Source organism: Schistocerca cancellata, chromosome 4 (assembly GCF_023864275.1).
Source record: "Schistocerca cancellata isolate TAMUIC-IGC-003103 chromosome 4, iqSchCanc2.1, whole genome shotgun sequence".
NCBI classification, from domain to species: domain Eukaryota; kingdom Metazoa; phylum Arthropoda; class Insecta; order Orthoptera; family Acrididae; genus Schistocerca; species Schistocerca cancellata.
The window spans coordinates 469,063,146-469,090,752 of record NC_064629.1 but is presented as its reverse complement, the minus strand read 5'-3'; the positions used below and the strand labels follow the sequence as shown (position 1 = coordinate 469,090,752).

At 43.4% G+C, this 27,607-nt stretch overlaps 1 protein-coding gene across 1 annotated transcript in view; it reads left to right on the top strand.

Annotated features, from left to right (window-relative positions):
• The window catches only part of LOC126183641 (uncharacterized), a 449,828-nt gene that overhangs the window by 79,751 nt on the left and 342,470 nt on the right, over nucleotides 1–27,607 (top strand). The window lies entirely within an intron of this gene.

Below are 27,607 nucleotides of genomic sequence, written 5' to 3'. Positions count from 1 at the left end.
GTATTAAATACTTTGGCTGGTTTCGTTGTCTACGGGCTGGGATACGTAGTTGCTAAATTACAGGCCAAACACTGTTGAGTCTACAGTAAATGATAAGAATAGACACATGAATCGAATGGTCGAAGGTTTCTATCGCTCGGCAATTGCGAATTATGAATGTAACATATAAATTTATAAATGAAAGATTGAAATTAAATAAAATCTGCAGGTTCTATCTTAACGACTTTAAATGATGAGTAAGATAGTAGAAGTACTTTTGAGAATGCAGTATATTTCTGCAAAACAATTATTGGTGTCGATGGTTCAGCAATTAAATAAAATATAAGTTGAATAACAGGGAAATAATAGATTCCTACTTCACGTAATTAGTTATGAACAACATCATAACTCACAAGATATTCACTACCGAACGCATACTACGTCTTCACTGCAGAAGCGATGGAAATCTCACACAAGCACAGGTCGGCACTCCGAAATATTTCTATCCTCCGCGACCACGCGCAAACTCCTCCACTGTCCATGTCTTTCCGCCGACTGTGCGTCCGTTGGGCCGTACCCTCCAGAACTCCCCCTCCATTCACTTCAGTAGTCGCCTCCCTTAGTAACGAGCGCAGTGATTGGTGATAGCGCTCCTCTCATGTCTCCAAGCCAACGCATACTCATAAACATTTTGAAACCATTTCGAAATACTGGATTTACATTTAAATAAATTGAAATTAAATGAATATTCCTAAAACTGGACCATAAACACGCCCTAACACACATAATTAAATACATAAACAAATTAATTAAACATATATCAGAGGAATAGAAACAAAAGATAGGCCAGTAGCCTAAAGTCTCTGTGCTTTCTGAAACACAGTAAATATTAAACCAATTTCCTCATGAATAGTTTATATCGGAAATAAACAAAGACATTGGCGAATAAAAATATTTAGAAGTATGCTGCTACCGTTTTTTCGTGTAAGTGTGGAGTACTTACGGCCTGACGCGAGCGATAGTAATCGGAAATTTTAACCTCCAATAACTCACAATACCTCATGCACTATTAAAGTTAAACGCCTGTAATTTATACCAATTTAGGTTTACACTAATAGCTTTCTAAAGACACGTTGATCAAGAAAATCGGATGAAGTGTTTAGATTTTGGAAATTCGTTGCTGGGTGTTACTTGTATAATTTACAATCAGATACTAAACTTTAAACCAATAAAGATATTGAAAACCGATTACACCATCAGAATCGTCGTGCAAATAATGCTAATGTACGTTTCTTTTTGAGGTATCATCATTCATCTGGCTACTATTAATTTCTATACAAACTGTGAAATGTCTGCTATAATGGTTTCACAAAGTCCACCATCTTAGGCACTCCCGGCATGGACATCTTCATCATCAACACAAAGCACCATCCTCGTCACAGCATCAACATGGAATTCCCAGCCACGCGATCGGGCCTGACCCCTCCTGCTTCGGCCAACGTCTGGCACCACGTGGTCGGCCTGCTGAGCGGCCCACGCTCGCCGAGCGGCCCGTGCGACCATGCCAACTCCGAATATTTTCAGGGCGCCACAATTCGCCCCTTACCTCACAACTCTCTGTTGTTTTCTTGTCCTCTTTTGTTCATTTTAGTGTTCGTTGCCTTTACTTCGTTCTTGTGGTTTTTCCTTTCTTTCCGTTTTGTGTTGTATGTCTCGTCTGTTGTATTATCACGTTTGTGGCATTGTTTTATTAGGAACAAGGGACTGATGACCTCGTAGTTTGGTCCCTGTGCCCCCCTTTTAAACGTTCTTACCAACCAACCAACTAACCTACCGCCCCCTTTCTGTTTCCATATTTATGGAACTCAGAAGAAAGACTTTCGTGGCCGTCGATTTCTTTGGACGAAGAGGTGCACTTCTGGGTATAATCATGGTTCCGTAGACCACTGGAAACACTTCTCCATGAAGGCATTCGCCGTCCTCTTCAAGGGGGTAAATGCAATAATAGTTATGGTGACGACTTTCCAAATAATGAACAGTTCACTTACTTTTTTTCCATCGTCCTCTCTTTCTTTTACTGCCCTCATATTGTGCAATTCGTATGACCCCTTCACAGTGCAACAGTTCCGTTATGTGGCAGCGTAGTTAGTCTACTTGAAGTCAAAAACACATTACCAACCTAGAAATATTGCTTTGACGCCTTATAAAGTAAGGCAATGGACAGTTATTCTGTAGATTTCACATCCCGGTCCACCAGCACTAGTTAAGGTTATCTGTGATTTTTGTAATTCACAGGAGTTCTTCGAAATGGAAGGAAGATTAGTATTTAACGTTCGGTCGGCTAAGAGGTCAATACAGACGGATCGAAAGCTCGGATTATGGCAGTACGGGGAAGGAAATCGGTCGTGTCCTTCCAGAAGAACCATTCCAGCGTTTGCGTAAAGCGACTCAGGCAAATCACGGAAAACCTACGTTTGGATGGCTGGATGGGAAACTGAAGCGCCGTTCTCCCAAATGCGAGACAAGTGAGCTTACCACTGCGCTACCTCGTTCTTTAGGATTTCTATAGGAACGCAAGGGTCAATTCATCCCCTTTCGTCGACTACCTAAGTTAATATTCAGTTTCTAGCGCATTGCTGTCTGAATAACGTGAGCAACACTCTCTAAATCTGCGGAGTGGTCATTTAAGCCAAGTTAAATGTTTTCTTCACAAAGGACTGATATATTTAAACGTTCTAATGAACAAATATTTGAGATTTTTACAGTACGGTACAGAGACATTCACCACAGCTTTATGTGAAACCTACATGTATTGCGTGTGAGCAACACCTTATATGAGATTTTTTACTTTGTAATTTTTTGAGGAACATGAAACCGAAGAAAAAAGAATTTCTGTGCATATTTTTCGATGATGTACTTAGAGTATAACATTTGAAGCAGAAATTTCGAACTTTTTCGTAAGTAAAGCAAATATTTCAGTTCCTTGTTCAGTGAATTAAATTTAACGTCGAGCAGAAAATATGAGACTGGAGAAAATTAATACAGGTTTTTATTTCAGTATAGACAAATTTCCGAGTCCCACGTATCGCTTTATCTACGTAATGTAGCAACAGTTCTTAAGAAAGATTTGAAAAATGAATATTAGAGGCCTGTAAATCGCTTTACCTTAACTGGAACACAGAAAGAAATCAACCTTGGCCTTTGATACGAACTACTTTCGGTATTACCGTTTGCTAGTGCTGAGAAACTACGGAAAAGATAAATCGGTTAGAACCACGACCTGAGTGAAGTAGAGTGTCGGTTTATACACTTGTCTAGTATTCTAAAGGAACATACTTCAATACCCTCTTCGACCATTATGGTTAAAGTCCTTTCTGACTTCTCTAAATCACTTCAGGTTACTGCTGCGGAAGTTTCTTCAACAAGAACACGACTAAATCCGTCTACCAATCTTGTGCAATCCGACCTTGCTCTTTATCTGTAACGACCCTGACGAGACACCAGACATTAAGATTTCTTCGTTCCTACGTATTTCAGAGGAACGGGGTTCGGATTTTCTTACAACCATTGCGAATTAGGTTTTCCGTTGTTTCCCTAGATCACCTTAGTCCAGCGAGTTTTAACGAATTACCTTCTTTTCTTTGCTCAGCTGAGCTAGCAACCCATCCCCACTGATCTCTATATTGTTATGGTCGACTTGACATATACTAATTATGATATTTTAACTTAATTTGTACTTGACTGCAGCATTTTACATCCAGACATTGTACAAAATTGGGTGTATGTAGATGTATGTATATATGTACATTCCACATTGCCTCTAAACCACTGGATCGATCCCAACCAAACTTAGTACACACATCGTTTACCCTCCGGAATTAACCGCTGTAGGGGTAAAAACCACCTACCCCTCAAATGGGTTGGAGTGAGAATGAGAGCACTTAGCGTCTTGAAACTAACTTTACATATCATTTAAAACTTTAAAGAGATTTTCTCTCACTGCCACCCCCGCAAAATGATGAAGGGAAAAATTTTTATCGCCCAGTAAATTTTGCTGTTCATGCAGTAAAACTGTCGCATCAGGAATTACCTTTTAACTATTGCTTCTTTACTACTAAGTGTATGTGCCACATATTTTGCAATCAATATTCACATACACTGAGGTGCCAACAGTCATGAGGTACCTCTCAATATCGTGTCGGACCACCTCCTGCCCGACGTAGTGCGGCAACTCGACGTAGCATGGACTCAAGTCGTTGGAAGTCCGCTGCAGAAATAAAGAGCCATGCTGCCTCTATAGCCACTCATCACTGCGAAAGTGTTGCTGGTGTAGGACTTTGTGCACAAACTGATCTCTCGATTATGTCCCATAAACGTTCCATGGGTTTAATGTCGGATTATCTGGATGGCCAAAAAATTTGTTCGATCTATCCAGAATGTTCCTCAAACCAATCGCAGACAATTGTAGCCCGGTAACATGGCGCATTGTCATCCATAAAAATTCCATCGTTGTTTGGGATCATGAAGTCCATGAATGGCTGCAAATAGTCTCCAAATAACCAAACATAACCATGATCAGTTCAGCTGCACCAGAAGACCCAGTCCAGCCCATGTTAATGCAGCTCATACCATTATGGAGCTACCACCAGCACGCACAGTGCATTGTTGACACCTTGGGTCATGTCTTCTTGCGGTCTGCAAGAAATGTTCAAATGCGTGTGAATTTCTAAGGGACCAAATTGCTGAGGTCAACGGTCCCTAGACTTACACACTACTTAAAATAACTTAAACTAACTTATGCTAAGAACAATACACACACCCATGCCCGTGGGAGGACTCGAGCCTCCGACGCTCGAATACTACCATCAGTTCCCCCAAGGGGCTCATGTTTCTTTCGTGAGTTCGTGCGTGGCGCACACGGGTTCCCAAGCTATTGCAGCCCTTTCTTCCTTCCATGGCTCCATTTCCTTCACTGTGCCCCTCCCTTCCTATCCTCGCTCCTTCCCCGCTGTCCCATCCATCCCCTCTCTTGGTGTTCTGATTTATGTCGACCTGGCTGTCCACCTAGTTTTCTATATTGCTTGCAATTTTGTTCCTCCTACCTGTTCTCTTTCATCCTTTTTGGCGTTTAGATCCCCACTTGAAGTTTAACCTCCACTTCTAAATCTTCTGTGTTTAGCGTGAGCCATTTGGGGAAGAACTTCCTCCCTATTGTCCACGGCGTGGATTCCTCTCACCCCTTCCTTCCCCGCTTCTTTCCCAACTGTAGCAACCCTCCACCACGCTAGGTGACCAGCACTTGTAGCCAGTAGGTGTGGTGGGGTTGTTATGTACCCATCTGGCTGAGCCCCATGACAACACAGGGATCACACTACTGATTCCTGAGCTGTTCACTCCCCGTGTATGCCAAGGAATGGTTGCTTGTTTTCCTGGAGCATCAAAACTCCCAGTAACGGTCGCAATGCCAGACGGCCCTAGCTGTGGTTGGGTGGTGCCAACGGGGTGGTATCAGGTCGGATGCTTGGAGCATGAAGCGTATCAAGCTGCAAAAATCTAGCCGTTCTCAATCGGCCGTCTCTTTGAATGGTATAGGAGCATTGGACGCTGCTTTGTACGACCCAGCAGCCTTCCCTTCTGTGGCTACACTCTGGGAGGAGGGCCAAGCTCACCGTCTTGGGATGAAACACATTCCCCGTTACCTCATCTGTACTAGGACGGATGGGGACATATTCACCGCCACAAAGCCATTGTTTTTTGTGGAGAATACTGAAGACAAATTTGGTGAATTGTGGTTTCTCAGTAACATGCGATCAGGCTCCCTGTTGATCAAAGCTGCTTGTGCCGTCCAATCTGCCACTCTTCGTGCTTGAGGTCGTCTTTGTCACAGTGTCTATTGCCCCTCACGAGTCTCTGTATATGGTCGATGGAGTGATTTTTCATAGGGGCCTCATCCTGCAAACTGATGAGGAACAACGGGCTAATGTGGAAAGATGTGGCATTCATTTAGTTATACATATGCAGAAGGGTCATAAAGACAACAGCACGATACCAGCGCCTTCATTCTGGCTTTCGAGGGAGGTACCCTCCCAGAGAAGGTCAACGTTGTGTGCTACAGTTGTGAAGTGAAGCTGTACGTTGCACCACCAATGAGGTACTTTTGGTGCTTGCGTTTAGGACATATGTCTTCCCGCTGTACGGTGGACCCTCTGTGTGGTGACTGTGAATACCCACTCCTTGAGAGAAGCCTTTGTGTTCCGCCACCTATGTGTGTCAATTTTCATACTCGCCACTCTCCTTGCTCACCAGATTGCCGAGCTTACAAGAGGAAAACGAAGATCCAAGAGTACAAGTCCCTGGTTCGCCTATCTTATGCTGAGGCTCGCCAAATATATGACACACTTCCTCCAGTGCCCGTCACTGCAGTACTCACGCCCTCCACTCCGGGAGCTGCTCCCCCTCTCTGGCGAAGAAGTGCCCTCCTTCTTCGGCTCCTGCTGGTGATGGGGCTAATCCTCGAGACCCCTCCCCCCAGCGTCTCTCAGGCTGGAAGCCTACCAGAACAACTCGGCCACGAGACGCACTATCTGTGTGCCCCAAGATTGCCCGCTCTCTTTCGGTTCCGGATCTTGCAGAAGCCTGTATCCCCTCTACGACCTGCCCTCCTTCACCTCGGAAAGAGAAGAAGAAGAAGGAACATAAGTCCCAGGACAAACGCCCCCCCCCCTCTCTCCCCAGTGCGCCTGGAGGTTAGTGTTACTTAAACATCGATAATTGACACGTACGATATTATCGATAGTATTTTTAAAAGCTATCGATATATTCACTATCGACTGTTTTGAGCAGGTATTTCAAATGAAAAACAGCTTTCTAACAATTTTTATTGCTTAGAATACAACACTACAAGCTATACAAATTTTGTTTTATAAAAAGTACGATATTTAAATTCTTATCCTTTAGTATGTCGTTTAAAATACAACATGAAAAGATATACACAAGGTGTTTAAATTCTTCTCCTTTAGTCTGTTGCGTTCTTAAGTAATTATTTATCTTGCCTTAGAGAAAAGCCTGTCTGCAGGAACTGAAGTCAATGGACATCACAAAAATTTACTGGCCATTATAAGCAACATACTATTAGATTCTGCACAATGTTCTAATACACAGGCATGCTTGTCTATTACAGGTTTTTCAAAATACTGAAGATGATCAATTATGGAATCACTGACTGGTGTAACGACATTGACGTTACGCTGTTGCTAATTGGGCAAAAAATGTAGGTCATTTGATTTCAAACTGTTAGATGTATCAGTAGATGTATTAGCATTTATGCTTCTGCTTCAGGTATTATTCTCGTAGTTGATGCGATGATAACAGCGTAATCTTTCTGAAGTACTTGTGCAGCATTCTCTGCCTCATGAAATGTCCTCAAACAAGTTTCTTAAACCTAGGTTCTAATAAAGTCACAAGCGTATTAACAGTCAGTGTGTTAAATGGTTTCACTTTTTCATTGACTGATTTAATCAAGGACTCCAGAACACTTCGTCCTGTATTAGTTGTTAAGGTACTTTACAAGTCTGAGAACTTTGCAGAAATACCTTGTATAAGAGGCACAATTACGGAATCAGTGATGTACGACTCCACTGAGAGTGGTGTTGTTGCTACTTCAAAAAGTTCAAGAAGATCTATTATCTCTTTTATAGCTAAGTAATTTTCTGCTGTGAGGGTAGGCAGTACATTTGAACTTTCATTGATCGCAACCTCAAGCTCACTTCGTGCTCCCAAAAATCTTTTAAGCGTGTAGCATGAGCTGTTCCATCGAGTCGGCACGTCTTGTATCAGTCTCAGTTTTTTCCCCGTTTTTTTGAACATGCCACCGTTTGTCACTGGCTAGTGTAGAGTTATGAAAGAAAGTCAAAATAGCCTTTGTTTTCAATAAAATTTTGGAAAATGTTTCTGCTTTGAAACAATCTTTTACTGTTAAGTTGATGCAGTGGGTAAAATAGGGTGAGGGTGATTGTCGAATCCTTAAGATTTAGGCAGCTTTACGTAACTGCGGCGTTGCCTGTAACCACTACCACTGTCTCATCACGGACATTATATTCTAGTAATGACTGATGACTTGAAAAAAATGTGATGTTAAAGTAGCCTGCGAGTATCTCCGAAATTCTGCATAACATTCTCAAAAAAAATTTTTCAACGTCTTGTTATCTGGAAAATTACTTTCTAATATAAAAAGATTCTCATAAAATTTGGGCCAATATATATTACTTGTCGATGTTACATTGCGTTTCAGCGTCTTAGAAGCAAGGGGAAAGGAGGAAGAGGAAGTAGAAGTAGAAGAAGAGGAAGGTCACCTTAAGGAGTAGTGATGCGAGAGGGGAAGTGTTTACTGGTCTGCCACGCAATACTGCAACCTTAGGTTTGCATGCTTGCTGATGAACTGCAGTAGATACGGTATAAACTGCACATGGGAATAGAAAGATTGAAACTGCGGCCGGCCAGAGTGGCCGCGCCGTTAAAGGCGCTACAGTCTGGAACCGCACGACCGCTACGGTCGCAGGTTCGAATCCTGCCTCGGGCATGGATGTTTGTGTTGTCCTTAGGTTAGTTAGGTTTAAGTAGTTCTAAGTTCTAGGGGACTGATGACCACAGCAGTTGAGTCCCATAGAGCTCAGAGCCATTTGAACCAGCCATTGAAACTGCGTTGAAGGGATGAAGGGTTGCTTCTTCACTCATTATGTTTTTTCTCAGCTGCGTTGACACTCAGTACAAAATGGTTCAAATGGCTCTGAGCACTATGGGACTTAACATCTGAGGTCATCAGTCTCGTAGCGGTCGCGCGGTTCCAGACTGAAGCGCCTAGAACCGCTCGGCGACAGGCCATCACTCAACTGCAGTGCTACAAGTACTACGCCGTTGAGATCGGCAGCACTTGTGACCTTAGTGCAGTCGACATAAGGTGCGTAGCTTATAGAAGTTTTGTTGGGTGTTTCGCCTTTCATCGGGGGAAGCGCACGGAGCGGTATAAAGAGCACAATACGGTATTAACGAAGGATAAGAGAAGTTGCGGCGAGAGACAGCAGTGCTGGCACCTTCGCCCATTTATTCCTATAATATACCGTCGTCGCTCAAAGTTGATACTTGACAGAACCTGATAGATAGCGTTTCGTCGGCTTTACTGTAGCGGCAATACAACAGCTTGCATTACACAATATCTGAGAGTTTTCCATTACCACTGGGAAATTCCGATTCGGTGAGTAAGGTCTATATTTACAACTTGCTACGGTTATTCTTTTTTTTTGACAAATATATGCATTAATATTGACGCTGTTTTATAAACACCGAAAGTTTTAATTCCGCTCCGATTCGCTAACACAATGGAAGCACTTCCGCATAAATCGCCACAATAGCAAGTTGTTTATATACTCGGAAGACAGCAAGACAGTAATTGTAACACCACTGACAGCTGATTTGGCTATGCTATATTAATTTTGGTTCAGACGGTGTTGGGGTTCGCGTTCGTTTCTCACTTGTTAGTCTGCTATCGCAAAACTCTCTAGTGAAAACTATGGTCGCGGAAGTAACAAAGTTTTGAGAAAGCGCATTGTAGAGACATTTATGTTCAAATGTGTTGCTTATTTGTAGCAATGAATAAGAAAATATATTAAACCTGTTGTAAGTCAATTATTCAATGATTTGTTACCGTTGGCAGTGTCCGTAAACAGAACACAAATACGACGGCTTCAGATTTCTATCGACAAGAGTGGAGAGGGGGGGGGGGTGGCGAAGGGCGGGGGTGAAACTGCCAAGAAATATCTTACAAATTACGCCGACGTGACTTGCACAGACATGTACTGATCACAAGAATGAAACGAAACTCAGCATGGCATTGACGAGTTAAAGAAAGAAACGTTTTAAAAAATGTTAGTTACATGTGCATAGATTCTGCGTTGTGATGACCTGCAGTTTTTGTCATTTTTAATATATGTGAAACTAATTTTTCGTCTATAATAAAGTGGCAAGTCAATGGCAGTATGGCTTCATTCGCGTTGCTTCTCCACATGTTCGTTGTAACACTGAGATAATTACATTTTGTAAGGGTTTCCTCTAATTTATTTATTATCTATTCCTATCGTTTTGAGATCAGTAAACATTTAAGTGTGGTTTTATCTGGCAACTCATATCTGCTGTACAAAGCACAAACAATTTTTTTCAAACCTTGATGGTCGGAAGTTCTGTACGGTAGCATATCGATAGCAATCATTTTTGCATAAAGAGAATCAAGTTCTTTTTTTTACTTTTGATCTGACATCGTACAACTGACTTCTGTTAAAATAATTTTTTATAGAGCTTCTCGATTCTTTTGGTTGCACCTCTTGTACTTGATGTAGCTCACAAGTTGATCCCTCACCTTTAAATTCTACTACTAATTCGTGGTTCCTAGTTTTTCACCATGCTTTCTTTTTAGTGGTCTCCTAAATTAGTCCTATTCCCTGATCATGTCTATAATCTTTCATGCAGGTGACACGCTTTACAAAATGACTATTGTCCTCCACATTCTTGAAAAAATTGCACACAGATGATTGATTCTTATGGTTCGTTTTGAAAACAATAACAAAAAACTCTATTAACGCACCTCTTACATAAACAAAATAACCTTGGAATCGCGGAATTTCCTCAGCCAACAGAGACTATCGGTGGCGTGCGAGGAGTACTGATCGTATCATGTCGGTGTCATTCGGAACATTACTTCGCTACTGTGCTGTTTCTCTCACTGCGCTAACGACAGCGATTCAACAGTTGCGGCACTATAGTTGCGTGATGAAGAATAATCCTGTTGTTGTGTGGCGTTTAAATAACAAAATGAGTGACGAAGAAGGTATTGTTGGCAAATTGAGGTCACCTCCTACGATACACCGTAGAGCTAGAAGCTTACTAACCCTCGGCACCTCGCCGCAGTCCTCTTTGACGTACATAAGGTATACGACACGGCTTGGTGCCATTACACTTTAGTTACCCTCCAATTTTTATTCGTGAATTTTTATCCCACAGGCTCTTCCGGGTTCGAGATGGCACTTCATGCAGCACCCCTCGGATTCAGGAGAATGGTATCCCACATGGCTCTGTGTTAAGTGTCATACCCTTCCTCATAGTCATCAATGAGCTTGTAACTTCTCTTGGACCTCCGGTTACCAGACCGTTGTATGTCGATGATTTTTGCATCTGGTGTACCTCTCACTCGATAGTATCTGCTTAGCGCCAGCTCCAAGGCGCCATCCAACAGGCCTCTGCCTGGACCGTCCCCCATGGTTTCCAGTTTTCTCGCTCCAAAACGCGGGTTATGCATTTTTATTACACACCGATCCAGAACTTTATTTAGGTGACCAGCTCCTAGATGTTGTAGCACAGTCCCATTTCTTGGGTTTTATTTTAGATAAAAAGCTGACATGGCTGCCCTATATTCGCCACCTAAAGACTACATGCATGTGGAAGTTTAATGCTCTCCGCCTCCTGGCTCACACATCTTTGGGTGCAAACCGTGTTACTTCTTTCCATTTTCACCGTGCTCTGGCCTTGTCCAGACTAGATTATGGTAGCCAGGTTTATAGCTCAGCGTCTCCTCCCACCCTGAAAATACTTGACCCTGTTTGCCACTGTGGGGTGCATCTGGTTATTGACGCCTTTTGCACTAGTCCTGTTGACAGTCTCCTCGCAGAAGCGAGGATTCCCCCTCTACAAATACAACTGAGCCAACTCCTCGTTTTTTATGCAATCGTCAGTCGCCAATTCCCTGATCATCCCGTGTACCCTGTCTTCTTTGCAAACGAGAGATGTCTCCCTCTTCATAACCGCATAACCGCCCACAGGTGCGATTGCCGGTTAGTATATGTCTCACTTTCCTCTGTCGGGATCTCCATCTCCACTCACTGGAATGCGCCCCGTGTATCCCCCCCCCCCCCCTACCACCCATTTTGGATGGTGCCTAGTTCACCATGGATTAGGACAGACCTTTTACAAGGTCCTGAGGTCTCTGCCGCCCCTATGATCTTCCAGCATCTTGCAGAGTTCCAGGGTGCTGCCATCTTCTACCCTAATGTTTCTAAGACGATAGATAAGGCGGGATACCCTTTCACGTCTCGTATTGGGTTAGAACTCTATTTATTGCCGGTAGTGTGTTCATAGAAGCGCTAATATCCATTAACACGGCCCTCCAATTTGTTTCCAAGACTTCCCTCCACAGTGTTTTAATATGTACCAACTCACTGAGCAGCATGCAGGATATCGACCGACGCTAAGCCCGTCACCCTTTGGTCTCTGCTACCCGTGACCTCCTCTCTGCCCTTGGCCATGGCACCTGCTCAGTTGTCTTTTCCTGGGTCCCAAGTCATGTGGGCATCCCAGGGAATGAACTGTCTGGCCGTTTGGGTCGAGAAGCAGATACTTACCTCCCATTCCCTTTTATGATTCCATCTGCGGATATGCGGATGTACTTCAGATCTCTCATTGCCCAAAAGTGGAATGATACCTGGTGCACTAGTGCTCTCAGTAATAAACTCCGCACAATCAAAGAGACTACTGCAGTTTGGCTCTCTTCCTTCCGCTCCTCTTGGAAGGAGTGCACTGTCTTATGTCGTCCACGCATTGATCATACCAGACTCACCCACTGTCTCCTCTTGCGTAACCAACCACCCCCACAATCTGGTTGTGGAGCCAGACTGACAGTATCCCATATATTAGTGGGATGTCCCTTCTTTTGACCCTTCGTACTAAGTATAGTCTTCCAGATTCCTTAATCTTGATATTAGTAGACAGTTCACGGATGATTGAACTGGTTCTCAGTTTCCTTTGTGAACGTGGTTTTTATTTTCAGATATAAGGTTTTGCTTTACTCCTGGAGTAGGGGTAGAGTGGTTGTGGCTAGGGTCTGTCTTCATACTGTCTTGATACTGTGGATCTCGGAATATTTATTGCCCTAAAGATTTCCGAAATGAAATGTCCCTTGCGTCTAGATCCGCGTTCAAAGTCTGTTAATTCTCGTCGTGCGCCCATAATCACGTTGGACACCTTTCCACATGAATCACCTGAATACAAATGGCAGTTCCGCCAATGCACTGCCATTTTATACCTTGTGTAGACGATGCTACTGTGATCTGTATGTGGTGTGCGTACTGCAAGACCTTCGGTACACACACCATCAGATTATTTGACTTGTCGCTCTAACGAAGTAGGTGAGTGTCAGCAATATGTCTCGTGGTCTTATTGTGGCGTGTTTATCTTCTGCCGTTAGGTCAGACGATAGAAATGCCACTTGCACGCTTAGAGTAGCAGATTGGCGGTGACCAACTTTAAACAGAACTTGATTAATTTTCACACAAATTTATTAAAATAATAAAAAGCATAGAAATTACTTGATTCTGGATGCTGTTTACAATTGACAATCTGAAGTTCCTTTGGTCTTGGTACGTTAATCTTATTCTCACATATCTCTGATACTTGACAAAGTGTCTATTCATTTATCTTCATAGCTATGTACAGGAATATGATAATCTTATTAGGTGCAGACTGAAACTTGACTATAGACTGGTACAGACTAATGCAGACTGGTACAGACTAATGCAGACTGACTAATCGGAGGTCTGTACACTCGTTATAATACCTCGCGCGTTCAGGTATCACTGCGCGAGTGTGATCCGCGAGGAGAAAAGGTTCTACGGTAGCAGCAATCTCATTGGCTGCGTTACATATTAATACGCGGATCGGTGGAAGCAGAATCCCCCCCTTCGCTTTTACTCTCCTTTCCCCCCTTTTTTGTTTTCCCATCTTCTGTCCAGTTTCCCCCCACCTGCTCTCGACTGTGGTGTCACATTCGCCAACTTTTAGTGCAGTGTTCCAGTGACTATTCAGTGTTGTTTGTCTTTCTCGTGTTGCGAACAGAAACCATGCTGTCGCTAGGTGTGAATTTTATGTCTTTTGCGAACAGAATCCAGACTGTCGCCGTGTTTTTTTAATTTGTTTTCCCTGTCTGCTTCGTATGTATTTTTATTAGCATCATCATCCCTCTGTTGTTTGTTTTAAGTTCCACGATTTCTTTTCGCCTTGTTACTCTCTAAGTCTCCTATTTTATCGCCTGTTTTTTCTTATTATTTGTTCTCCTGATCTTTGTCACAAAATCTGTAGGCTGAAGTGCGGCATACTAAGCTGCTGCCAGCCCGCCCCCTTCGGGGGGAATTGAAATTCAATAAAGAATAAAAAAAAGGAAGCAGAATTGGGTCCGCCTCTAAGACAGCGCCATCTCGTAGTGCGGAGACGGACGAGCGCTGCGCCTGCGCTGTTGTGCTTAGCGGGGCGCGCTCTAGTGGGAAAGTTGTATACGCGCTGACTACGCGTAACTATGTACACAACACTGTACATGTGAATATTCCTATTCCACGACTCTTTTCACCTTAGTGTGTACCACTGAATGTACCTGCAAAGACTGTGCGGCCCCTTCCGCCGGAGGTTCGAGTCCTCAATCGGGCATATACATCTATGTGTGTGTGTGTTTTGTTCTTAGCATAAGTTAGTATAAGTCAGTTTAAGTAGTGTGTAAGTCTAAGGACCGATGACCTCAGCAGTTTGGACCCTTAGAAATTCACACGTTTGGTACCTGCAAAATTATATCATTGTATGACAAATAATACAGGAAATATGACGTCATAAACATTGAGCTGCGTTAAAACGAAACTGCAGAGCAAAATTAGCTAGAGATACATATGTGTACAAATATATGCGAAATATGTTAAATATATGTGAAATATGGGTGACATGTGTACGAGGGCAAAGCCAGGGGGCCGGCCGCGGTGGCCGTGCGGTTCTAGGCGCTCCAGTCCGGAGCCGCGCTGCTGCTACGGTCGCAGGTTCGAATCCTGCCTCGGGCATGGATGTGTGTGATGTCCTTAGGTTAGGTAGGTTTAAGTAGTTCTAAGTTCTAGGGGACTGATGACCACAGCAGTTGAGTCCCATAGTGCTCAGAACCATTTGAACCATTTTTTGAAAGCCAGGGGTGAAAAGCTCCTCCTAAACTTCTCGAACGATTTCTACCCAACTTGCTCACTATTTAGAAAGAAATACTGTGCGGGTAAGAATCATGAACCTCTTATTGGTGTGTGGGGTGATAATGTGGAGAGAGAGAAGGGGGGAGGAAGAGAGGGATAAGCAGAGAAGTGTATGGAGGAGATGGACACAGATAGGAAGGAGAAGGAGATCGACACGGGGAAGGTGAGAGGAAAATGGACAGAAAGGGCGAGGGAGGAGACGGACAGAGGGAAGGGTAATGAGGATTTGAATTAATAAAAGACTGGAATAAATCCATAAGCCTGCTACTCAGCTAGTAGCAAACATACTGACTGGGAGCGCCATCTGCAAGAATGTAATTATATTTATTACAAACATTTGTTTTGACAAACAAAAGTTTTTTAAACCACAGTTATACCTACATATTTCACTAATTATTGTTAATAATGGAATAAAATAATACGCGCACTATCAGTAGCAAAAAGATCCCAATTTCGTTACCAGTGATTTAAATCATGTTTGCTAAGAGACAAATGGAACTGGCAAGCGGACTTTGACGGGAGTACTGGTCGGCGATGGTCGGGCTGCCGGCGGCGTGGTTGTGAACACGCTAGAGTCGGCTGCTAGCCTCTTGCGGCGGAAGCCTGGACGTGACGGGCCGGGAGTGTGTTCGGCAGCGGCCAGAACTGGATGTCCGGCATTAGCGGCAATGATGCTCAGAAGCCATTTCTCAGCCAGCCTGTCATACACGTCCCTGCACTGGCGTTTCCAAGTGAAGTTTCTTCTATCGAGTCTCATCAGCAAGCCTCCTTTGCAGTCTCGAAGTCAAGCCTCCCACCTAAGAACGATCTCTTAGCGTTCTGCTCTCTCCATCGACGAAACCATACAACTGATTGGTGAGCTCATGTTCTTCTCTTGGTCAATGAAACTATTTTGCAACTTCTGTGTTTACTCTGTACCGCCCACAATTGTCACAGCGGGAAGATGACACACAACCGCCAAAGGAGTTTTCCTATACAGCATTCCATCACTTAAATGGTTCAAACGGCTCTAAGCACTATAGGACTTAACATCTGAGGTCATCAGTCCCCTAGACTTAGAACTACTTAAACCTAACTAACCTAAGGGCATCACACACATCCATGCCCGAGGCAGGATTCGAACCTGCGACCGTAGCAGCAGCGTGGTTCCGGACTGAGGCGCCTAGAACCGCTCGGTCACAGCTGCCGCCATTCCATCACTTGTAAACTGCATTTCGTACATTAATAATTGAGGTCTCATGACCTGAGGACGTTTTTATTCGTCATCTCTATCTTTATAATTTCGAACGTCTGCTTCTGCTCCAGCTAGACAGCACGTGTCTGAGTCCGCGACCGCTCAGGTACCTGTTCGGACATACAAAAAATAGTGGCAGGGTGAATGCCCTGAGGCGTTCCTCGGCTTGTGACTCCGACGTGCCGACCCCAGTGTCAGCCAGGTATCGTATCTGGGTGGCTGGCTAAGCATCTCGTCTGGCTGGCACGTTAAAAAGTCAGGAATATACTTTTCTCTTTGTTCTTCTGATTACTGTGCTTTGATATGTAGGGCATTACAGGTGGATCATCTTGATTTTTCAGATATAGGAGACTTTTATATGACTACCAAAATGAAGAGATGTAGCTCATCTAGCTTTTTCCTTTTTTCATTCCCCTAGGAGGGATGCGCTGTCAGCAGCAATATCGCTACTCTCCAGGAAAACCGATCATAAACTGTACATACGAAAAATCCAAATTACATTATTTAACTAGATTATCTAGATTTGACGGTGATAAGTGATTGGTGATCCCGAGGCGTTGTCCTGCTGCCGAGGATGTTGATATTTAAGATTCTGTGGTTCTACTAACAGGGATCTTTACCGGCTTGATGAGCGGCTTCTCATAAACAATTTGATGAAATGGCATTCACGTGAGGAAAGTAGAACTAGTCTGTAGGTGGGGAGCAGATGAGGAGGTACTTGCCAGTTAAGTGTTGAGTTGGTAGAGGAAATGGAACAGGACCTGGCTGTGATTTTACTGGGAACCGAATGCAACATAATTGGAGATTCTGCACAAGGTATGGTGGGAGTGCGGTTATATGAAGTTATTTAGGTGGGAGAATTGAAATGGGGGTAGTACTGGATGCACGCGGCAGTGGTGATGGCCACTCGACCATTCATGTAAACTTGTTTGAAAGTTTTTTTTCCGGGACTTGCCCAAACAGCGATCTCGATAGTGGAAATGTAAATTATGACGATACGAACGTAGTGACAACACAACACCCAGTCCCCGAGCGGAGAAAATCTCCGACCCGGCCGGGAATCGAACCGGGGCCCCTTCAGTTAGCAATTCGCCACGCTGACCGCGCAGCTACCGAGGTCAACGTTGGAGGATACAGGATCCCTAAAAAAATGTGGATTTTTTTGGAGGACAGTCGACGGAAACCGGATTGTTTCTTCAGTTATGGGGCGGGACGTAGGGAGCTTTTTCGTGTAGGAGTTTATCGATTGGGAGAATTGGTAAACACCCTTAGGTATTTTGGGAGAGTGATTTTCCTTGCACTTGCAAGAACAGGTTCAAATGGTTCAAATGGCTCTGAGCACTATGGGACTCAACTTCTGAGATCATTAGTCCCCTAGAACTTAGAACTAGTTAAACCTAACTAACCTAAGGACATTACACACATCCATGCCCGAGGCAGAATTCGAACCTGCGACCGTAGCGGTCTCGCGGTTCCAGACTGCAACGCCTAGAACCGCACGGCCACTTCGGCCGGCTGCAAGAACAGGTTAAGTGGGCTGCTATACAGGTATTACACTGGAATGAAGCCTTATTTTAGGATGTGACTGGGTTATCGTACTTATTTACCCAAATTTATTTATGTTCCTTACTCCTGATAGCTATGAAAAGCACTAGCAGCAATCGGCCATTTTGGCAGAAAGTCGCGTGATGTTGCAGCAGGCTCACGAGGAAGCCCGCCATCGGGTGAAAAAGAGGCCCTTGTACCGGCCGCGAATGACGTCAGAGCTGGCGGGTGATGACATCAGAGTTCGGCGGCGCCCGGCGCGCTATCGGGGGCGCGGTGTCAAGTGAACGCGGGCCGCACTCTGTTTACAAGCAGCGCCAATTCCGTGCCAGAAACGGCTCTGTCGTCAGACGCCGCGAATTAATCGCCGGACGACTTTCTCGGCGCTCCCCATTCAACTGCCAACACAAATGAGACACGTCCTGATTCCGCGACCGTCTGCAGGGACGCATGTCAACGGCTTGACTCGTAATTATGGGTCATACGTTAAGAAATAAATTAATAATTTGCTACTCAGTCTCGTGCAATGGGGCCAGGCATTCCTTTCCCATCCATAATAACTCAAGAAATGAAGAATGCTGTTGAGGGTCACATTCATTACTGAGCATCGCAAAGGGGAAACTTCGCGCAGTTTTCTTGACAGGGTCCTTGCACATTTGATTTACTCTAATGAATGCTAAATCGTAGCGTATGTCTCGAGACACTCAAGGTTTTTTCTTAGCGTTATCAGTCTTCTAACTGGTTTGGTACTGTCCACCATGAATTCCCCTCTTGTGCCAAACTCTTCGCCGGCCTCAGTGGCCGAGCGGTTCTAGGCGCTACAGTCTGGAACCGCGCGACCGCTACGGTCGCAGGTTCGAATCCTGCCTCGGGCATGGATGTGTGTGATGTCCTTAGGTTAGTTAGGTTTAAGTAGTTCTAAGTTCTAGGGGACTGATGACCACAGATGTTAAGTCCCATAGTGCTCAGAGCCATTTGAACCAAACTCTTCATCACAGAGTACCACTTGCACCCAAGTCCTCAATTATTTGTTGAATGTATTCCAATTTCGGTCTTCCCTTGTAGTTTTTTCCAGCTACTGCTCTGTCTAGTAGCTACCATGGCAGTTATTCCCTAAAAACGTAACAAATGTCCTATCATACTGTCCATTCTTCTTGTCACTGGATTCCAAATGTTCCTTTCTTCGCAGATTCTGCGGAGAACTTCCTCATTCTTTATGTTACCAATCCACCTAATTTTCAACAAAAATGGTTAAAATGGCTCTGAGCACTATGGGACTTAACTGCTGTGGTCATCAGTCCCCTAGAACTTAGAACTACTTAAACCTAACCAAACTAAGGACATCACACACATCCATTCCCGAGGCAGGATTCGAACCTGCGACCGTAGCGGTAGCGCGGTTCCAGACTGCAGCGCCTAGAACCGCTCGGCCATTCCGGCCGGCTAATTTTCAACGTCCTTCTATAGCACCCATCTCGAACACTTCGTTTCTCTTTTTTTTCGATTTTCTCACGGTCCGTTATTTACTGCCATCAGTACTGTGCTCCAAACGTACATTCTCTGAAATTCCTTTCTCAAATTAGGACCTATTTTTTTAATACTAGTAAACTTACTTTGGGCAGAGAAATTGTGAACGGTTATTTCACAAAGCATGTTACACAGGGCACTAAAAGTATTAAACTTCTTCCTACGACACTGTTATGTAGCTCACCGCGAACGAAAGTCTTTAATTTCTCGCAAAATATGGCAACAGGTTTAGTCGAAATTGGTGCTTTGCCTTTTCTTCTAAACTGAATCGTGTACGTGAATGTTGGTAGATCTACACTATATAATTTACGAGACAAAAATTGTGTCTTTTTTTCAGGAATACTATTAGACTGGTGTGAATATGAAAGATCTGTAAAGATTACAGTGGTCGTATCCATAGGATAGTGGTTAGCACTGCTGTTTAGAAGCCAAAGGCTCTACTACAGGTACTGTCCTTGAATGTTTTTATCTACGGAAAGTCTGGTATGGAGTTCACCCAGCTTCGTGAAACAATATTTGAAAATCTGCTCGAGAAAACAAGTGGCGAAGTTAACGCGCAGGCTGCCGAAGAGACGTCAAATCGCAGCAGGGTCCCTACCCACACGACCTATCTTTATTTTTATTGAAAACACAATTTCCAATGTACATAGACAGTTTCGAAGTGGAAATCATGGGCCTATGAGCACTTCACATATGCACCAGGAAATAAACTGTAATCTTGTAATAAACTCAAATCTGTTCTTCATATTATTTAAAAATATTGAAATAGTAATGTAGACATAGTTTGCATTAAGAGATCAGTTTGTAGTGTAAAGTACATACTTTAAGAGTTTTTTAATTAAAACGTTTTAATCAAAAATACAATATTTAGAACAATAGGAAATTAAAAGACAGAGTACCTCGAGGATAGTGCTACTCAAAACTTTATCCACTGATAAAAGAAACATAGCGCTTGTCCTAACAAGGAAAACTCCCCATCGCCCGCCCCTAAGATTTAGTTGCATGATAGCCCGTCAAAACCTGAACAGAGATCAAACATGAAAGCAGGAAGAACGTGTACTGAACTGTGAAAAAGGAAGCAAAATAGAAACAGTGAACCGTCCAAGCACATGATGTGCAACTTCGAGCGACTTAGAATGACTGTGGTGTCGTGCTCATAGCGTTGGACTGCAATGGGCGAGACCCGGGTTCAGATCCCCCTCACGCTTCTTTTTTTACTACAAATTTATGAACTGTTCGTCCGGTCATTGACATGTCTGCTCGCTGTATTCAAATGTGTGTCTGCATCGCGGTGTAACGTCCGTTTGCAACAGCGACGTGTAACGAAGGGACCCTCAGACGTACGTATCTCGTATTTGTTCTACACAAGTGCCACATGTTATGCCTCTTGCGTTCAGTTTTGGAAGTTTTAACTCTTGAATTTCTTCTTTGTAACATGTTTAACACCTGTTTTTTTGTTGTTTTCTTTTCCGTGAGAGGTCTACCAGGCATCTCGCCTGCTCTCACTAATCAGCACATTTACTTGTGACGGTAATGTATTCGTACCACATGACTCATTTTCTATAATCAGTATATAATATGACAGTTGCCAAAATTACAGAAGGAGAACAGACACGTCAATGACCGGACGGGCAGTTCAAAAATTTGTGAAAAAAAAGGCACGAGGGAAGTTTGAACATGGACCAGACGCTTTGCAATCCAACACAGTGACCACAAAACAACGACGCCTTTGTTCTTGCGAGTCGTTCGATGTTGCACATCTTGAGCTTGGACCGTTCACTGTGATTCTATTTTGCTTCTTTTTTTGCACTTCAGTACACCATATTCTTGTATTCATGCTTGATCTGTGTTCAGTTTTTGACGGGCTGTCCACTGGGAAATTTTACCTATAATCTGAGGGGGGGAGGAGGGGGGGTGCGATGGGGAGTTTAGCCAAAGTAGACTATTCACGCCTGTCACGATAGCTCAACGAAAAATAATATCGTTGAAAATACTCAGTTTCGGTACATCTATGAAGCATTTCTGACACAGTAAATCTGAAATGTCCTCAAGAAAGTGTAGCTTTCGAGCGAAATTCCTGCCGTTGCTTCATATTGTCGTCTTCCGATCTGATTACACGATATTCATTTGTGTAATTGAATAGTGCAGGTAAGTGTAGTGGGAGAATGAAAGCTTATGGTTAAACGTCTTGTCGATATCGATGTCGTCAGATAGAACAGTATTTCAGCTGGAGAAGGACTGGGAGAGGCGAGGGGCGTACCGTTCCTGGCCTTGTTTACGTAAAGTTAACGAATTTTTCACGGTGATATCTAGGAAAAACCTAAATTTGTGTGATTTGCTGCGTATCTGAACCCGACTCTCCTGAAAATTAATCCAGCGATGTGTATTATGCGACTTCGCTAGAGGATTATGATAGAAGTATCAAAACTGAACCAATGTGCTGTCTCATTATGATAATGATGTGGACAAATAGCGTGAAACTCAGTGTCGTCTTTCTTCGTACAGTTAGACTCGTACTCGTCACTAGGGGGTTTCAAATTTCCTGCCAGTCATTCTGGTTCATGTTTACTGCGGTTTCCCTAATTCGCTTCAGGCTACAATCAGTATGGCTTCTTAAACAGAACCAAGCCATTACCCATATTCAACTTATCTATTCCTGTGAGAGTAATAACCGAGAAACTACTGTTAATATTGAAATCACGTAACATTCTGCTGCTCCTTTAGACACTGCTAAGAGCTATAGAGCTTGAATCAACGAGGAAAATGGTGTATGTGATCTGATCGTCTTGCTCTGAGGGTAACCTGGTCCCCTCTACTTATCGGGCTGCTTCTGAAGAGAAAAAAGTTTTCCTCGCCGAAATGTAAGTGACTATCCGTATCCTCAGTATCAATAGAAAATAAGCGAGAACTTTCAAGAAGCTATGGTAAAACACTTTAAAATTTTGAAAGACAGCTGTCGACAGGAGTTACTAATATTGGATAAATGTCATACTTCGATAAATTCTTTAGGTTCCATTGTAATTTGTGTGTCGTAAGTCACCAAATAACTACAATGGTTTAACTCAACTTTGGAGCACTAGAGCGGTATTTAATCTATTGTTACGGTAGTCGCTGGTAGTCGTTCCAGCAGTAAAACTGTTGTGTGTTATTTCCACAGTGCGGGATTTAACAGCGTTAAAGCACACTCATCACGGAAAAGACCCTAAAATTCGATTATGAAGTCCTTCGTAAAACTATTCTTTTAAGAATCTGGATCAAGATAAGGAAACACTAGAAAAGAAAACAATAATCCTTCTGTTTGTGTTCAGTTATTGTGGCGTTACATAAAAGAAATCATTACCTAAAGTATCTGACCTCTGGGGAGCGACTATGACCTAGTCTGAGACTCCAATATCTTTACACAATGCAACTGACACCAGCACCATTGGTTTAACTATGGTATGACTTCGGCCACTCTTGTGAAATAACTGTTTCTCATTTCATATATTGATTGGGACCTGTTGATAACTTTAATTACTTCATTTAGTTGTTACTGGGCCAAGCTAGAAAATATCGAAGGAAAATTTTATACCGAGAACTCAGTGAATGAACAGTATCACAAGCGTTTCACCACCCATGGTAGATTTCCATTACAGTTTCCTGACAACCGATATTGGGTTTGCATACCGTGTATCCAGTTTTGCTTCGCTTCAGTTCTATGCGAAAGTTGATCTGAGTGATTCAGAGCTCACATCACGGAACACGCGATTGTGGATCTGGAAAAAAGAACAGTTCTTCACTCGCAGCAAATTGACTCAGGAGTGGGTAGATCGTCCGCAGTGTAGTTATTCATGAGTTGCGAAAGCTAACTATCGTGTCAGCTAATCCCAATAAGAGCGATCAAAGCTCTTTTTTGCTCCTCCAGAATAGGTCACGAGGTGTGTGTGTGTGTGTGTGTGTGTGTGTGTGTGTGTGTGTGTGTGTGTGTGTGTGTATTGTACTGGGGACCTAGAAACGACGGAGAGGCTTCTTCCCCGCCGTAGCCCTCAGTGATTCACACCCCCACAACAGGCTACAGCAGTCCACTCACCCCACCACCGCCTCACACCGAACCCAGGGTTATTGTGCGGTTCGGCCCCCAGTGGACCCCTCCCCCTCCCCCTCTGGAAAGTCTCTTACCAAACGAGTGTAACCCCAAATGTTTGCGTGGTAGAGTAATTATGCTGTACGCGTACGTGGAGAAAGTGTTTGCACAGCAATCGCCGACATGGTGTAATTGAGGCGTAATAAGGAGAACCAGCCCACATTCGCCGAGGCAGATGGAAAACCGCCTTAAAAACCATCTACAGGCTTGGCGGCACGTCGGACTTCGACACTAATCCACTAGGCGGATTCGTGCCGGGGACCGGCACGCCTTTCCGATCGGGATGCTAGCAGGGCGGGCAGGTCACAAGGTATTGTCACTCAGTCATTGCGTTATTACGTTCTTTGCGCTCTTGGATCTTTCTCTGCTTCACTCAGTTCACTGTTCAAACTTATTCTTTTCAATCCTGTCTCACAAGGAACTCCCTGAATGCGAGGTCGCAGGTTCAATCTTTAAGAAAACTCATTTAAAAGTGTTTTATTAACAGTTGTGACAGAAAAATATTAGCTGCTAATGACATGTCATGTGCACCAAGAGGGTGATAGAAAATGAGTGTCGGGAAGGTGCAGAGATCAACCTTCTATGGGATGTATGTATTACACTACAAAAAATGGACATCGTCGGCACTCAAGAAATGTTCAAACTGAACGATTCATTTCCACTATGAATAGCGAATGAAAAATTACGGCCGGCCGGTGTGGTCGTGCGGGTCTAAGCGCTTCAGTTTGGAACCGCGTGACCGCTACGGTCGCAGGTTCGAATCCTGCCTCGGGCATGGATGTGTGTGATGTCCTTAGGTTAGTTAGGTTTAAGTAGTTCTAAGTTCTAGGGGACTGATGACCTCAGTAGTTAAGTTCCATAGTGCTCAGAGCCATTTGAACCATTTTGAAAAATTACGTGCGATCACAAAGGTTCGCACGACCAAGATCGAAGGGGAACTCCTTGGGAATTACAAACTGCGAAGGAAGTTCAGCTAAGCATCCACTCATACAGAATTAATATGGAATCAGAATGGTGTAACGGGACAATGAGAACTGATGGAATGCGATGGCATGCAATCGACTGCGAAACAGTCTGTCGTAGAGTTTATCGTGAAACTGGCTACCCTTTAAGGTGTAGCTGCAGACAGTGCGATAATATGTTTTACAGGCACGGAAAAAGCAAACATCTAGAGGCTGAATCTGTCTAGCGATTCCAGGTGATATGAACTGCAACGTCACATGCTTTTCAGGAGGGATAGTTTGCTCTAAAGGAGTATGATTTTTATATGCAGACCTGGAATAAAGCTAAAGCAAGTTATTTTGACGAGCTATTGGCCAAAGCAGTGCTCATACCGTAGTTGTAGTTCCCTTACGCCAATTTTCCCACTCTTGCTTACTGTGACGTAAATATTCCCCACTGCCCCTGAAAGATAACGCACATGAGAATAAATTGTAGGAGGCAGAGAACTTCCTACTTCTCGAATCACAATAAATAACTTTCCAGCCAATTTACCGTCCACATTTACAGTCGGCATAATGGCATACGAATGCGATAAGCAATTGATGTTAGTTGATCTTCATAAAAAGTCTCTTGGTACTTCTATTTTCATGGGTTCCTTCCATGTGCATTTCCTCTTAAAACCCCGATTGCTCGGAGCTGAAAACAATTTCCTTTCTGAACGATGGGATAGGTTGTTTATCTCCTTTAAAAATTTTGAGGCTGAATCCGTAGTTTTCTGTGCATCGTCTGGTAGACGCTTTCTTTGAAATTTCATTATCTTAAGTCTTCTAATTCTGTAGCACTGTTTGAAGTTATGCAACCATCCACTGCTTCCCTTGAAATCGCTGTGATCTATGTCGTGCGCAATTTGATGTGCATAAACTAGTAGATCACTATCATGCACATCCTGTAAATTGTATCGAGCATCCTTGAAACGCCCGAACACCAGTTTTTGTAACAAGTGTGCCTTGTCCTCCCGTGAATATCCGTAGTTTTTCTTATGCACTACAGCGTCATATTGCGGCGGATCTATTCGAAATCTGTTCATAACTATTCTTTTACTATGCTACAGGTGATCTTCCATGTAGGTAATTATGTTCAGTACCCGGTTCTTGGTCAAAGATTTTCCTTCATTGGGTTTCACTTGAGACGGGATTTGTTGTTTCCTGTCCGACGAGGATGATGAACTACATGGCTGGACACATATTTCGGTATCACTTTCACGTGTTAAGCACGTATCGTCATCATTCAGCTAGTTGTAGGTATTATTAGTTATCATGATATCGGTATGTATGATACACCAATATTTTTATTTAAATATTACTCTATTGTAAATCTGTAAAGACTGTAGAATGAAGTGTGAGTATATTTGTTAGATAATATGTAATACGATGGCCCTGCTGTGTCATTCGTCGTGAAAGGACTATTGCGACAACGAAAAGTAAAGTTATTAGAATTCAGTTCTACGTGATAATAATTTTTATTGTTTACGTATATCAATCGTTATAAATAATCAAGTAATTCTAGGCTGATTTTGATATGTAGTGAGCGCTAGTGAAAGGGAGGAGGGGGGGGGGGGGGGGGAAGAACAGGTCAGGAAACTTATGCTAGTTTAAAGGAATATTTTGGGATAATTTTTGAAAATATGGTAGTTTTTCCACATGGCTGCAAAGTCATATCCATTAGTTTGAATCTGGGAAAGGAGCCGAAGGTAGCACACCCTCCCCTAAACCAATGGGGCCGTCCATCAGACAGAAATAACTTCTCATATCAAAGATTTCTTGTGACTGTCATCCTGCAATGTAGGAGGAGAGATTTTCCTGTGGCAAAAACTTTGGCAGTGGAGAGAAAAAAAGCCCATTTCTTTGTGTGGAAAACTGGAAATCAGATGTGCTGCCATTGGCAGCCCTGTTTCATTCCCAGTAACACGCTGAGATGAAAATACGTTTGCGGAACGAATAAATGATTATTCGCTACCATGTGTTTCCGTTATCTCGGCTATTACGCACCTACTGTTGTTTTGTCAGTACTCACAGGTGCAATCGCGTGGAGTTTATAGTTCTGTTAAAATAACTTTTTGGTTGACGTACTAGCGTCGCTGGGGACGGTGTTGCTTGGGTCCAGCCGGCCACGCTTGACAAGGCTCTGTATGTAAATAACCACAAACAGGCAACAAGGCGAGCACGTACCTCTCGAGAGACAACTACAATTGGCTGGCGGCCGTCCTCTTCCATTCGACTCGCTGTAACTTCATTCACAAACTTTTTCAATCGAAATGTAGCCCTGGGACAAACCGCACCGCGCTGCATCTCTGCGACATACCAGGAACAAAACACAACGGTCTACAGGTATAACTTCCTGAGGAGTAAAACTCTGATTCCATGTTCCTCAATCTCTCTCGAGCTCTTCGAACTGAGCGACTATGAAATTAACCGTACCTTTGTTTTTTGGCTTCTAACTTGCAGGCAGGACGCCGTCGTGTTCTGGTGCCATTACTAACAATGTGTTCCATGGCTATTTTAAGGATACTCCAGTACATTTGTGTGTCAGAGCCGATGTACCAAATGGCTGGAGTTGCTAAATTGACGCGCAGACAAATAATGAGTTTTGACGTTGGTAGTTCAGTTCGTACTTACTCTTGAAGGAATTGGCAGCTTAGTTCGTACTAACTCTTGGAAGAAACGAGGATCTGCATTTTTTAAGCGTCAAATGCTTGTGTCCTGAGCAATATTCTGAATCATATATCAGACTACTTGCATGAACTCTATTCTGACCGTGTTTGTAATTGAAACCCTTCCTCTCTCTCTCTCTCTCTCTCTCTCTCTCTCTCTCTCTCTCTCTCTCTCTCTCATTAATTATTTATTTCTGCTACTTCATTTACCCAGCTATTAATCTACTACTAACACTACATCTACATCTACGTGATTACACTGCTATTCACAATAAAGTGCCTGGCAGAGGGTTCAATGAACCACCTTCAAGCTGTCTCACTACCGTTCCACTCTCGGACGGCGCGCGGGGAAAACGAGCACTTAAATTTTCAGAATGAGTTTCACTTAATTTTTACTGTGCGAGCCCTGATTTCTCTTATTTTACCGTGATGATCATTTCTCCCTATGTAGGTGG